We start from the raw sequence: 15,085 nt of genomic DNA on the forward strand, positions 1-15,085 counted from the left end.
AGCTATAAGGAGAAAGAAATCTCAGTTGTTGTAACCCTCTGAGATTGTGTCCTTGTTACCACAGTAAAACCTAGCCTACTCTGACTTGCATGTCGTATTAGCAACCTAGATCAGATACTGTGAAACAACAGAGAAGGATCAATTAAGTCTGAGTAAGGCTAGAAGTCCTGCTAGACTAATTCTAGAGGACTTCCAGAAGTAATGACCATTTGCCTAGGTCTTGTGTGGCTTTAGATGGGCAGAGAAAGCATATGGAATTTGAGGGAGAGGAAAGAGTGGGCTGAAACGTATAGAGTCAGTATAACGTATAACGTATAACATTAAGATTAATGTTAACATCTGCCATTTATAATTGTTTCACATGGGGCTCTATAGTGTTTAATGATTTACATTTAAAAAATAAGTCATTTGGCTGGGGAGGTCAAGATGGCAGAGTAAGAGGACATGGAGCTCATCTCTCCCCATGAACACATCTAAAATACAGCCACATGTGGAACAATTCTACAGAAAACTGATTGGAACCTGGCAGAAAGACTCCTGGACAACGAATGCTGTAAGAAAGAGCCACAGGTAACTGGGTAGGGAGGGAAGAAAAGTAGTCATGTCAGGACCTGTGCCCCTGGGGGGGGACTCAGAAGAAAAAGGAGCTTACACACACCAACCCTAAGGAGTCGGTCGAGGCACAGATTGGGTGTCCCAGTCTTGGGGTCCTATGTGGAGGAGAAGGCAAGCCCCCTTGGCTGGTTGGAGTGCCGCTGGGGAAGCCTGGACTCCACTCACGAGGAGCACACATGTGGGCTAGCCCTCGAGGCAGGGTGGAGAGGGGTCTGCCCTACCTGCTGCCAGGTTTCCCAGAAACCCCTTGCCACAAGCCATTCATTCCATGCCACAGTGCAGCAATGGACCTGGGGCATCCACAACTGGGGAAAACACTTGACCATGGGACACAAAGGTGACCTGGTCCCTGGGCAGAGCCTGGGTAGGGTGGTGGTGGTCATTGCTGGTGTTTACTCAAGTGGCATCTCAGAAACTGCCCAATCTCTGATGGTGGCCCCTTCACCACAGCTAACCGCCTAATACCTGCCAAGAGTCCACATGGGATGCAGCAGCCCTGTGGATCAGTTCCACAAGAGAGCAGGGGTGACAGAAGCCAGAGGGCAGTGATCAGCATTGAGAGACAAGACTTGCACCTGAGGCTGCCTCTGAGTATGGCTGCAGACACCTACAGAGGCAGCGCATCAGACCTCTGTCTATGTATGAGCCCCACTTGCTTCAGCACTTCCCTCCGCTAGGGCAAAGGTCCCATTGCAGGGAGAGAGAAAAATGCACACTTAAATGGAACAAAGCCAGCTAGAGCCCAACACTCAGGACGTCTGCTTCAGCAACTTGGGATCAGACCCCACCCCTGACAAGATAGGAAGTTCCTACTCACACCCAGCACTGGCTCTAGCCCCTCCTTCTCCAGCTCAACCCCCTACCAATGTGATAGCTGCCAGCACACTCTCTGAGGAAAAACAGGACTGACATCCACATCAAATCCAACTCTCCCATAGAAGGCACTGGTCACACACAGTCTGTACAAGGACACTCCCACACAAGAACACCACTTCAAGACCGCAGTAGGTAACCATTTCATCTAAATTCATAGAGACAGACAGTATGAAGCAAAATGGAAATGTGGAGTAACTACTCTCAATTGAAAAAGCAAGAGAAAACCCCTGAAAAAATAATGAAACAAATAAGTAATTTACCAGATAAAGAATTCAGAACATTGGTAATATGAGTGTTAACTGAATTAGGGAAAAGAATTGATCTAAACAGTGAATATTTTTAATAAGGAACTAAAAAAATATTTAAAATATACCCAATCAAGAATGAATAATTCAATAGCTAAATTTTTTTTTAAAAAAAAGACTAAAAGGAATGAACAGCACACTAAATGATAATACATAAGTGAGCTGGAAGAGGGAATAATGAAAATCACCCAATCAGAAAAGCAGAAAGAAATACAAATGAAAAAAAGAAGCAATCTGTTGAGATCTCTGGGATAACATTAAAGTGTTCCACAACTGCATTATAGGGGTTCCAGAGGGAGAAGAGAAAAAGAAGTGTATCAAAAATGTATTTGAGGAAATCTTGGCTGGAACTTCCCACACCTGAGGAAGGAAAGAGATTTTCAGGTAGCACAGAGTGTCCCAAACAAGATGAACCCAAATAGACACACACCAAGACATATCGTATTTAAAGTGGCCAAGGGTAAAGATAGAATTCTAAAGGCAGCAAGGGAAAAACAAAGAGTCATATACAAGGAAATCCCCATAAGACTATCAACTGATTTCTCTGCAGAAAGTTTGCAGGCCAGAAGGGCCATGATATATTTAAAGTAGTGAAAGGGAAAAAAATACCAACAGAAGATACTCTACGCAGCAGGATATAATTTAGAACAGGAGAGATAAAGAATTTCTCAACAAAAATAAACTCAAACTGGATTAAAGACCTAAATGTAAGGCCAGACAGTATAAAACTCTTAGAGGAAAACATAGGCAGAAAACTCTATGACATAAATCACAGCAAGATCCTTTTTGACCCACCTCCTAGAGAAATGGAAATAAAAACAAAAATACACAAATGGGACCTAATGAAACTTCAGAGCTTTTGCACAGCCAGGGAAACCATAAACAAGACAAAAAGACAACCCTCAGAATGGGAGAAAATATTTGCAAATGAAGCAACTGACAAAGGATTAATCTCCAAAATTTACAAGCAGCTCATGCAGCTCAATATCAGAAAAACAAACAACCCAATCCAAAAATGGGCAGAAGACCTAAATAGACATTTCTCCAAAGAAGATATACAGACTGCCAACAAACACATGAAAGGATGCTCAACATCACTAATCATTAGAGAAATGCAAATCAAAACTACAATGAGGTATCACCTCACACCAGTCAGAATGGCCATCATCAAAAAATCTACAAACAATAAATGCTGGAGAGGGTGTGGAGAAAAGGGAACCCTCTTGCACTGTTGGTGGGAATGTAAACTGATACAGCCACTATGGAGAACAGGATGGAGGTTCCTTAAAAAACTAAAGATAGAAGTACCATACAACCCAGCAATCTCACTACTGGGCATATACCCTGAGAAAACAATAATTCAAAATGAGTCATGTACCAAAATGTTCATTGCAGCTCTATTTACAATAGCCAGGACATGGAAGCAACCTAAGTGTCCATCAACAGATAAATGGATAAAGAAGATGTGGCACATATATACAATGGAATATTACTCAGCCATAAAAAGGAACGAAACTGAGTTATTTGTAGTGAGGTGGATGGACCTAGAGACTGTCATACAGAGTGAAGTAAGTCAGAAAGAGAAAAACAAATACCGTATACTTACACATATATATGGAATCTGAAAAAAAAAGTGGTCATGAAGAATCTAGGAGCAAGACAGGAGTAAAGACATAGACATACTAGAGAATGGACTTGAGGATACGGGGAGAGGGAAGGGTAAGCTGGGACAAAGTGACAGAGTGGCATGGACATATATACACTACCAAACGTAAAATAGATAGCTAGTGGGAAGCAGCTGCATCGCACAGGGAGAACAGCTCGGTGCTTTGTGACCACCTAGAGGGGTGGGATAGGGAGGGTGGGAGGGAGGGAGACGCAAGAGGGAAGAGATATGGGGACATATGTATATGTATAACTGATTCACTTTGTTATAAAGCAGAAACTAACACACCATTGTAAAGCAATTATACTCCAATAAAATCTTAAAAAAATAAATGTCTCTGAATAAGTGGAAAAAAAAGAAAAAGAGTTTCTCAGATACGGAAAAACTAAAATCAGCAATACTAAACCTACTCTAAAAGAAATGTTAAAGGGTCTTCTATAAATAAAAAAGTAAGAATCTATAGGAAAGGGAAAATCCCTCAAGGAAATGAAACATATATAAGGACTCAGGATCAACCACCTAAACAAGCCAGTATGTAGATTAAAAGAAAAAATTGTAAAAGCAACTATAACTACATTAAAGGGATAAGCATGAAGATATAAAATAAGACATCAAAACACAAAATATGGGGGATGGGAGTAAAAAAGGTAGATCTTTTAGAATGTGTTTGAACTTAAAATAACTACCAGTTTAAACAAGTAGGTATAACTATAGGTCAACATATATAAACTTCATGGTAACCACAAATCAAAAACCTAAACTAAATGCACAAAAACTAAAAAGAAAGGAATACAAGCATACTACTAAAGTTAACCAAAGTTTCCTTCAAACCACAAAAGAAACAAAAAGAAGAAATGAACAGAAAAGACCTACAAAAACATGTAATAAAATGTCAGTAAGTACATAGTTATCAGTAATTACTTTAAATATCAATGTACTAAATGCTCTGATCAAAAGACATAAGGTGGCTTATCAGATAAAAAGACAAGACCCTTCATAATATTGCCTACAAGACACTCAATTCAGGGCTAAGACACATACAGATTGAAAGTGAGGGGATGGAAAAAGATATTTCATGCAAATGGAAATGACAAGAAAGTGGGGGTAGTAATACTCATATCAGATGAAACAGACTTTAAGACAAAGGCTATAAGAAAAGACAAAGAAGAGCATTATATAAGGATGAAGGGATCAATAGAAAAAGAGGATAATATACTTGTTAATGAGAGGGGAAATAACAACTGATACCACAGAGAAATAAAAACTCCTTAGAGAATACTATGAACAGTTCTATGCCAAAAAACTGTACAACCTAGAAGAAATGGACAAATTTCTAGAAACATACAATCTACCATGACTTAATCAGGAAGAAACAGACAAAATGAACAGATCAATCATTAGTAGTGAAATTGAACTTATAAATTAAAAAAACTCCCAACAAACAAAAGTCCATGACTGGACAGCTTCACATAGGAATTCTATCAAACATATAAAAAGAACCAATAACTGTCCTTCTCAAAATATTCTCAAAAATTGAAAAGGACAAAACACTCACAAATTCATTGTACAAGGCCACCATTACTCTGATACCAAAACTAAAAACACTACAGAAAAATAAAATTGCAGACCAGTACCTTTGATGAATATAGATGCAAAAATTCTCAACAAAATATTAGCAAACAGAATCCAACAATATATAAAAAGGATCACGTACCTTGATCAAGTTCAATTTATTCCAGGAACACAAGGATGGTTCAACATTGGTAAATCAATCAATGTGGTACACCACCTGAACAAAAGAAAAGATAAAAATCACATGATAATTTCAATAGATGCAGAAAACGCATGTGACAAAATTCAACATCCATTCATGACAAAAACTGTCATCAAAGTAGGTACAGAGGAAACATATCTCAACATAATTAAGGCCATTTATGAAAAAAACCCAGCTAACATACACAATGGTGAAAAACTAAAAGCCTTTCTTCTAAATTCAGGAGTAAGACAAGGATGACCAGTTTCACCACTTCTGTTTAACATATTTTGAAAGTCTTAGCCACAGAAGTCAGATAAGAAAAAAAAAGGCATTTAAATTGGAAAAGAAGAAGTAAAAATGTCACTATTTCTGATGACAAGATACTTTATATAGAAAACCCTAAAGGCTCCACCTAAAAGCTATTAGGATTAATAAATTCACCAAAGTGTCAGGAGACAAGATTAATATACAGAAATTGGTTGCTTTTCTATACTCTGATAACTGTCAGAAAAAGAAAGCAAGAAAACAATTTTGTTTAAAATCATATCAAAAATAGTTAAAAACCTAGGAATAAACTTATCCAAGGAGGTGAAAGTCCTATACTCTAAAAACTATAAAACAGTGATGCAGGAATTTGAAGATGATACAAAGAAATGGAAAGATGCTTGGCATATTCTTGGATTGGAAGAAATAATATTGTTAAAATGGCCATAATCCTTAAATTCATATTTAGCCACAAAAGACCCCAAATGCCAAAGCAACCTTCAGAAAAAAGAATGGAGTTAGAGGTATCACACTCCCAGACTTCACACTATATTACAGCTAATTTAAAAAGCATGGTACTTGTACAAAAAGAGACAGAGACCAGTGGAGTGGAAAAGAGAGCCCAGAAATAAACCCACATACTTATGGTCAATTAACCTATTGCAAAGGGGGCAAGAACATACAATGAAGAAAAGAGAGACTCCAATAAGTGGTGCTGGGAAAACTGGACAGCTACATGTAAAAGAATTAGATTAGAACATTTCCTCACACTTACCACAAAAATAAACTCAAAATGGATTAAAGACCTAAATGTAAGACCTGAAGCCATAAAACTCCTTGAAGAAAACATAGAACATTCTTTAACGTAAATTGTTGCAATATTTTTCTGTATCTGTCTCCTAAGGCAAACGAAATAAAGGCAAAAATAAACAAATGGGACCTAATAAAACTTAAGAGCTTTTGAGCAGCAAAGGAAATTATCAACAAAATGAAAAGACAACCGACAGAATGGGAGAGAATATTTGCAAATGATATGACCAACAAGGGCCTAATATCCAAAATATAAAAACAGCTTATACAACATTAAAAAAAAAAAAGCCCAAACAAAAAATGGACAGAAGACCTAAATAGACATTTTTCCAAAGAAGACATGCAGATGGCTAACAGGCACATGAAAGAATGCTCTACATTGCTAATCATCAGAGAAATGCAAATCAAAACAACGAGATATCTCCTAATTTCTTTTTTTTTTTTTTTTTTTGCAGTATGCGGGCCTCTCACTGTTGTGGCCTCTCCCGTTGCGGAGCACAGGCTCCAGACGCGCAGGCTCAGCGGCCATGGCTCACGGGCCCAGCCACTCCACGGCATGTGGGATCTTCCCGGACCGGGGCACGAACCTGTGTCCCCTGCATCGGCAGGCGGACTCTCAACCACTGCGCCACCAGGGAAGCCCTCTCCTAATTTCTGATAGAATATGGCTATGATCAAAACAAACAAATGTTGGCAAGGATGTGGAAAAAAGGGAACCCTTGTACACTGTTAATGAGAATGTAAATCGGTAGAGCCACTATGAAAAACAGTATGGAGGTTCCTCAGAAAACTAAAAATATAACCGCCATATGATCCAGCAATTCCACCCCTGGGTATATATCCAGAAAAAAAAAAAACACATAACACTAATTTGAAAAAATATGTCCACCCCAGTGCTCATAGCAACACTATTTACAATAGCCAAGATATTCAAGCAGCCTAGGTGTCCATCAACAGGCTAATCGATAAAGAAGAAGTGGTATATATATACAATGGAATATTACTCAGCCATAAAAAAATTATGAAATTTTGCCATTTGCACCAACATGTATGGACCTAGAGAATATTATGCTTAGTGAAATAAGTCACACAAGAGAAAGACAAATACTATGTGATATCACTTATATGTGGAATCTAAATATAATACAAACGAATATATATGCAAAATGGAAACAGACTCACAGATACAGAAAATAAACAAGTGGTTACCAAAGGTGAGAGGAAAGGGTAGAAGGGCAAATTACAGTTGTGGGATCAAAAGATATAAACTATTATAAAACAGATAAGCAATAAAGATATATTCTATAACACAGGAAATTATAGCCATTATCTTGTAATAACTTAACGGAGTATAATCTGTAAAAGTACTGAATCACAATGCTGTACATCTGAAACTAATATAATATTTTCAATCAACTATATTTGAATTTTTAAAAATGAAAATAAAAAAATAAGTCATTGTTTTCTAATCAGAAATACAATACCTGATTTTGTTATACAATTTGGAATATACAAAAACTATAAAGAAGAAAATGGAACTCACCTATTATCCTACCACCCTGAGAGAAGTTTTGGAAACATTTCATGCGTACGCATACATATTTTGCAAAACTGATCATGATGCATAACAGCCAAGAGCTCACAAGCCAGTAAGGCAACGGGTGAGGGGCAACGGTCAGGCATGCTGGGGATTGTGACCAACCAGGAAGCACAGGCCAGGTTTCAGGGAGCTGAGCCTCCTCATCTCCAGACCACTGATGCTTCCAGGTGGGTGTGGCCTGAATGTGCCAAATCTCCAGGATTTTAGGGAGGACCTGAAAATAAGGTTCTTTTAAAGAGGTATATCCTGGTTTTTAAAATATTGGCAACTAGTTAAAACAATTAACACCATGGAAGCTAAACTAAACAAATCTACAGGCTAGATTCCACAAAAGAGAGATTTTTACCTCTTCTATTTACTCTTAATATCCTACCTTTTTCACTTAACTTTACCAACTGAGCATTTCCCCTATATCCTTAAATAGTCTTTCTAAGCATAAACTTTCATTTGAATGGCAATTCAGAATTAAATCATAGGCATATGTCATTATTTATACTGCTGTATCCCTAATATTTAGACAACATATTGTTTCCTTTTTGTTATCCTTACTAATGCTTTGATGAGCGTTTCTGTATATAAACCTTTAGAAATACAACTCTATCTGTATTTATTAACTCCTAGAAGTGGTATTACTAGCTCCTAACACAGTAACAATTTTAAGGTACATATAGTTAAATTGCTTTCAAAATTGTTATAGCAATTTTCCCTCCCACTAGCAATATTTTAGAATACCATATCTATAGCAGTCTTACCATTACTTTGTATTACTTTTCTGTTTTTAATTTCAGAAATTTAACAGGTGAAATAATGTTGTAACAGCATTTTTACTTAAGAGTTTGGGGAGACTTTAAACTGGGAACATTTTTCTTTTTCATGGAATCACTTTACTTCATAATCCAATAATAATTCATGAGAAAAATAATTATCTAGACAAAACAGTGGTTCACTAATAATTGCAGGAGAACAGAGTAAAAGTCACCTTGCTAGACTGTAGTTTAATGCTCATACACATTCCATTCCTTTCATTTATTCAACTTTGGGGACTGATTAAGCCAAGAAACAGCTAAGGAAAACTACTGTGTTTTTGAAACATAAATGACAATGCATATTTCAAAGTGTAAGTTTCTCTTGCTTTGCAGGGCCAATATATTTCAGCAAAACTGGCTGTAAAGTGAATCATGTTTCCCTACAGACTTTTGATATAAAATCAGCAATATGTTGTTTTAGCAAGAAAAAGATGACTAACTTCAATAAAAAAAATAGCTTAATTATAAATAAAGATTACCAAGTTGTGAGATGTTGCATGGATTCATTTATATTTGAGAGCCTATAGCGTGCCAGCATCATGCCAGGACTGAGGATGTAGCAGACAGACACTAAAACAAAATGTCATATCTTATAGCACTTTCCAAGCTTTGAGTTCATGCCTCACTTGAGGGACTTACAGCCCATGCTAAGAGCTAAGTTTGGTATCGCTTTGTCCCTAGTTCCCAGGATGAGTAGCTCTCCTCCTATGCTGTAATTGTTTATGAGATATAATACAATTAAAATACAAAGTTGGAGTTTACAGGTAGATGTCACTATGCAGTACAGGTCATATACTCCTTTCTTAGATGGAGATGTTGATATCACAATGCACTTTATCGGTTTTTTAAATTTCATTTTTTGCTTAAAAGAATTTTCTTCAAATGAAGAATACTTTATCTTAGCTAAGAAGTTATTCCTAACATTCCCAAGTTCACAAAAGTACTTATCAAATAACTACTAATGCAAGACACTTATAGATGCTGGGATCTTGACTGTGATGGTCAAGCATGTATAGGCACTGCTTTTATGGAATTTGTATTTCACTAGGAGATTCAAACTAAAAAATGAATAAACAAATGAATTAATTATATATTGTCATAGTACTATAAAAGAATGAATCTACTATATGCAGGATGAACAGGAAAAGCATCCTTGAGAATATTAATTTTTATCTAGGAGACTCACATGTGAAGGTTGGAGGTAATCATGTTCCAAACAAAGGAAGAAAGAGATCTGAGGCAGGAAAAAGGAGATCTATTTGAAAAATGAAAGAAGACTGGAGTTCAGCAGGAAAGGAGAAGAGAGGCAGGAAATATATTAGGGAAGATACCAGGGCCAGATCCTTTAGGGCCCTGTAAATCATAGTAAGGAATTTAGATTTATTCTATAAAAAAAAAAAAAAAAAGGAGAAACCATAAGAGAAACAACAACCAAAGGTCTACACGACAAGTGGATGGTGTTTTGTGGGGGCTGTACTGGTTTTCCAGGCTAAAATTTATAACAGAGATATAGGACAAACTAAACTTTACCACTTGTATTAGAATGAGTATTTTAAAGATAAAGGGCCAACTGTACTCAAGACTGAAAGAAAATATATGTGATTGTACAAAAGAACCCAAAGAACATGTGAATAAGTAGCATGTGACTGCAGAAGAAAGACTTCCATCTCTAACTCTTCTGGAGGTAGAGAAGTTCACCCTGCAGGCATGGCTGGGAACCCGGAACATGAGCGCTGGAATAGTAAAAGTCTCATTGCAGGCCATATGCATAAAGGATATTCTGCTGTGAGCATGGAATTGAAAGGCACCCAACCAAACTAGGGTGGAGTGGCAGTGCAACCCTAGAAAAAAATGCATTTTGATGTGAGCTCAGGTGTGGGTGACTATTTTCATAGTATTGTTTCAAGCCCCATGAAGGGTGTAATAAGCTTTATTTGATTTGTAATTTCTGGCATAAATATTTGGAAACAATCCATATAATTCCTATAATCACAAATGACTGTATATGGCTTACTCAAACAAATATATACATGGGATTTTTCCTTATTAAAAAAAATGATTAATAGAAAACAATTCTTAAGTTATCATTAACTTCGTTTGGTCTTTTATTTTTTTCCATCTCCCATGTATCTCTAACGCGGTTGGTGTCAATTTTTATAAGTTAATAAGTGTTCTTTAAAATCTACTACTACTCCTTCTTCCAAGGAACTCATTTAACGTGTTGCTTTTTATGACAAAAGACATTAAACTTCTTAATCTCAAATGGTGATTAGTGGAAAAACAAAGGTGCATTAGTGGAAAGCTATTGTCCAATCATAATAATGAACTCAATTAATTTTGGGGCCGGGCTTCCCTGGTGGCGCAGTGGTTGAGAGTCCGCCTGCCGATGCAGGGGACACGGGTTTGTGCCCCGGTCCGGGAAGATCCCACATGCCGCGGAGTGGCTGGGCCCGTGAGCCATGGCTGCTGGGCCTGCGCGTCCGGAGCCTGTGCTCTGCGACGGGAGAGGCCATGGCAGCGAGAGGCCCGCGTACCGCAAAAAAAAAAAAAAAAAAATGGGGCCATCTACATTCTCTGTAGGACCAGGGGTTTCATTATGTAGAGGAAATAATAGAGAAGCTTTAGGAAAAAAACCTTTCATACGTCCCCAAGAATAACCACCATACTACCTCAAAGAAGCAAAGACGTGAGTCCCAGACTGGAGGGAAACTGCTGAACTTAATATCCTGTGTCATTTCCCATGGTATTATGTTTGCTTATGCCAAATGGATATGGCCATTTTTAGCTCAGATTTTCAATGGTTTATTTTTTCATCTCATCTGTGCTCAGATGTACAGTTTCATCTGTTCACACCTGCATAAAAAACATGTTGGTTGTGTAGAAAACTGTTACTGCTTCTACCACATGGGACTGGAGTATTAAATGCCTAACAGGCCAGTTGCTTCCAAAGAAAGCAAAAGATTCATCAGGATTTAGACTCCCTTTATGATTGCCTAGTACAAATGAAAACCCCTTTGTTCTGTTTGTGCTAACATTTCTTCTCTAGTCCTTTCACCAGAATTTTTATGCCTTATGAGATGAACTGCTTTATTGGTAACTTCTACTAGGACAGATAAAATTCTGCTTCATGATTTAGCTAAATAATTTCTCAAGAGTTATTTATGGGGAAAAATATCCAAGATTAAGGAATATCTTTCCTAGATCTTGATGAGAGACTTACAATACAACTAAAATCCATATTCAGCTCCAAAGTTAAGTTCACTTTAAAAAGCCAGCCTTTGATTTTTACCCTCAGCTGTGAATACAAAACCAACAGCATCTTTGGTTTCAGTAACATAGAGGTTCACAAGAAGAGCCTATATCTGCCTCCATGAATTTAACATCTTCAACAACCACACTGAAGAAATTTGAGTGAAGTTTGTTTCTAAACCAGAAATGTACCCGTTCTATCACAAGTACCAGATAGTGGAGACATGTGTATTCATTCATGAACACAAATATGTATCAGGCTCACTGGACAATGGTGAATATAACAAGACTTGGTGCCTGCTTCTGTGAATCTTATAATGAGAAAGTTTGACAATTAGGAAATCACACAAATAAATACAAAATTGCAATTGTGATAAGCAAATCATAGGTAAGTTGCAGGGTAAACAGAATATAGAGCAGTGAGATCTAAACTAGCCTGTGGTTGGTAGGTGACTTCCAAGTGTAAGTGACATCTGAGCTGAGAAGTGAAAAATATTTAAGAGTTAAATAGGAAAGGTAGGGATTGTTAGAGAATATTAGGGAACTTGTTTCTTATGGCAAGGGGCATGATTCTCTGAGAGACAGCAAGAAGACCAGAAAAGAATGAGTAAAGAGAATGTGGGAAAGCCACAATGGATGAGGTTGGAAGGGTAGACAGGCCCTTTATTTTCAAGGTCCTTCATGCTGTTTTAACAAGATTTTATGTGTGTGTGTGTGTGTGTGTGTATATATATATATATATATATATATATATATATAGCCCATATCCATGGGTTCCATATCAGTGATTCAACCAATCATGCACTGAAAATGTTTGGAAAAAAATTCCAAAAATTTCCAAAATTCAAAACTTGAACTTTCTGTGTGCCAGCAACTATTTATACAGCATTTACATAGTATTTACAGCTATCTGCATAGCATTTACATTGGTATTATAAGTAATCTAGAGATGATTTAAAGTATATGGGAGGATGGGCATAGGTTATATGCAACTACTACAACTTCTTATATAAGGGACTTGAGCATTCACAGATTTTAGTTTCCAAGTGTGTCCTGGAACCAATCCCTGTGGATGCTGAGGGATGGCTGTATATCCTAAAGCAATATCAATAACTTATTAAATTTTAATACTGTGTTAGGTATATTACTCATCTTTATTCATCTGATACAACAACCTTATAAAGGAGGTGCTATTGTTATCCCCATTTAGTTCATAAGGGGACAGAGTCTTGAAGCCAGGCAGTCAGTTTCCTGAGTCAACACTCTTCGTTAGCTCTACACTGAGTCTCTGCATTGCCTCTCCCAATTAGAAAAAGACTGAAGAGTGATAAGTATATGTGGCCTAATGTGCTCAACCCCTCTGCTCTTGTTTCTCCACAATGGACCAAATCCATATAAGAACCCAACTTATTGTGGGGATTAAATGAGTTGAAATACACAAAGCACTTAGTACAGTGTCTGGTACATAATGACTACCATAAGGTGCTATATAACATGTTACTTGTTGTTAATGTTGTTATTCTGTTGGAAACTGAAAAATATGAAGCTGCATGTGTGTGACATAGTTAGATATAAGTTTTTAAAAGATCACTATAGCTACAATGAGACAACTGACTTAGAGAGAAGGCGTGCATGGAACAAGAAGAACACTTACGAAGATACTGTACTGTCCAGGAATGAGCGATGGTAGGTGGACTAGGAAGGAAGACCTGGAGATGGAGAGGAATGGATGGACTGAAGAAATAGTCATCAGGTCTTGTTGAGGATTGGCTACTGGGGAGGAAGACAGAGGTGTTGAGGATGGCTATCCAGGCTGGACATGGCGCTTGCATCCACTGAGGCTGATGACAGCAGATTAGCACAAGCTTGGGGAAAAAGATCTTAAGTTTGATTTTAATATGCTGAGTTTAAGGACTTTTGACACATCCAAGTAGAGAGATATCAGTGTTTATTATTTCTATGCTATTTAATTCCAGTAAAAAACTCAAAGCTACTTAAAGTTACAAATTGACTAGCCCATTTACCAGAAACTTCAGTAGATGTTTTACGTGACTTATTTCAGCAACAACCTGTAAGTATGTATTATTCCTCACGTTTTACATACAAGTGTTCACTTTCCCTGGAGCCTCTCTACTCGGCTTCACTTCTTGATACATTCAAAAATTTGGTCACAAACCAGGCGAGTTTCTTGGATATTGCAATGAACACATGGAGCTCACAGTATAATAGAAAAGACAGACTTTAAAGAGGTGGTTTCAACAGCAGTGAGCGCTGTGAAGGAGAAGTTTAGATTGCTATAGGAACACCTAGTGGGGAGGCCTCGACTCATCAGGGAGATGGAAGATCAGGGAAGGCCTCCTTGAGAAAGTGACGAGCTGAAACCTGAAAGACAAATAGCATTTTACTATGTGAAAGTATAAGCGTGGGAGGAGAGAACAGGGTCATCAATCAGAAATATTAGGTTGTGTGAATACTCAGATTCCATGGAGGATATGGCCATGCAAGGAACTGAAAGAATGTCAGTTTGACAGAAGCAGAATAATTTCTTAAAGAAAGTCACAAATGAGGCTAAAGAGTAGGTAGGGACTGGATCATCTCAGGACTTACAGCCACTTGAGGGACTTTGGACTTCAAAGGGACAATGGGGAGGGGGTAGGGTAAAGGATTTCAGACATTTTAAGTAATTCCTATACCTAGGGATTATCATAGCTCTTTCCTGGCTCCCTGCTATTCTGAAATATGCTACTCACATCTAATGGTCTTCGTGGAATAGAAAAAAGTGGGTACTCACATCTAATAGTCTTAATGGAATAGAAAAAAGTGGGAAATTACAATATCCCTGTGGCTATCTATCTGTCTGTCTCTGTCTTTCTATCTCTCTCTCTCTCTATCTATCTATTTATCTATCTATCTTCTGCATGTCACCAGCTCTTTGCTTTTGGTTTTGTTTCTTTGATTTTTTCTGCCAGAAGAGATAACTTCCAATCTCTGTGTGGATTTTAGTCCTGATCAAACTGCCAATCACACTCCCCCTGCCCTAATTTCTGTGGTTCCTTCTCTATTATATCACTGCTTGCAACAAAATCAGTGCTCCCTGGACATGTCCACTTTCAGTCAAAAGAGAAAAGTGCACACATG

General features: G+C 37.5%; 1 long non-coding RNA gene across 1 annotated transcript in view; it reads right to left on the reverse strand.

Annotated features, from left to right (window-relative positions):
- Positions 1–8,645, reverse strand: part of LOC149749679 (uncharacterized) — a 60,378-nt gene extending 51,733 nt beyond the window's left edge. The window contains exon 1 of the long non-coding RNA XR_016392782.1: positions 5,177–8,645. This is a non-coding gene — a long non-coding RNA (uncharacterized LOC149749679). The remainder of the gene's footprint in view (positions 1–5,176) is intronic.
- Positions 8,646–15,085: the final 6,440 nt, after the last annotated feature.

The sequence above is a fragment of the Delphinapterus leucas genome, chromosome 3 (assembly GCF_059928025.1).
Source record: "Delphinapterus leucas isolate spDelLeu-1000000601 "Yukka" chromosome 3, BTC_Dleu_Yukka2, whole genome shotgun sequence".
NCBI lineage: Eukaryota > Metazoa > Chordata > Mammalia > Artiodactyla > Monodontidae > Delphinapterus > Delphinapterus leucas.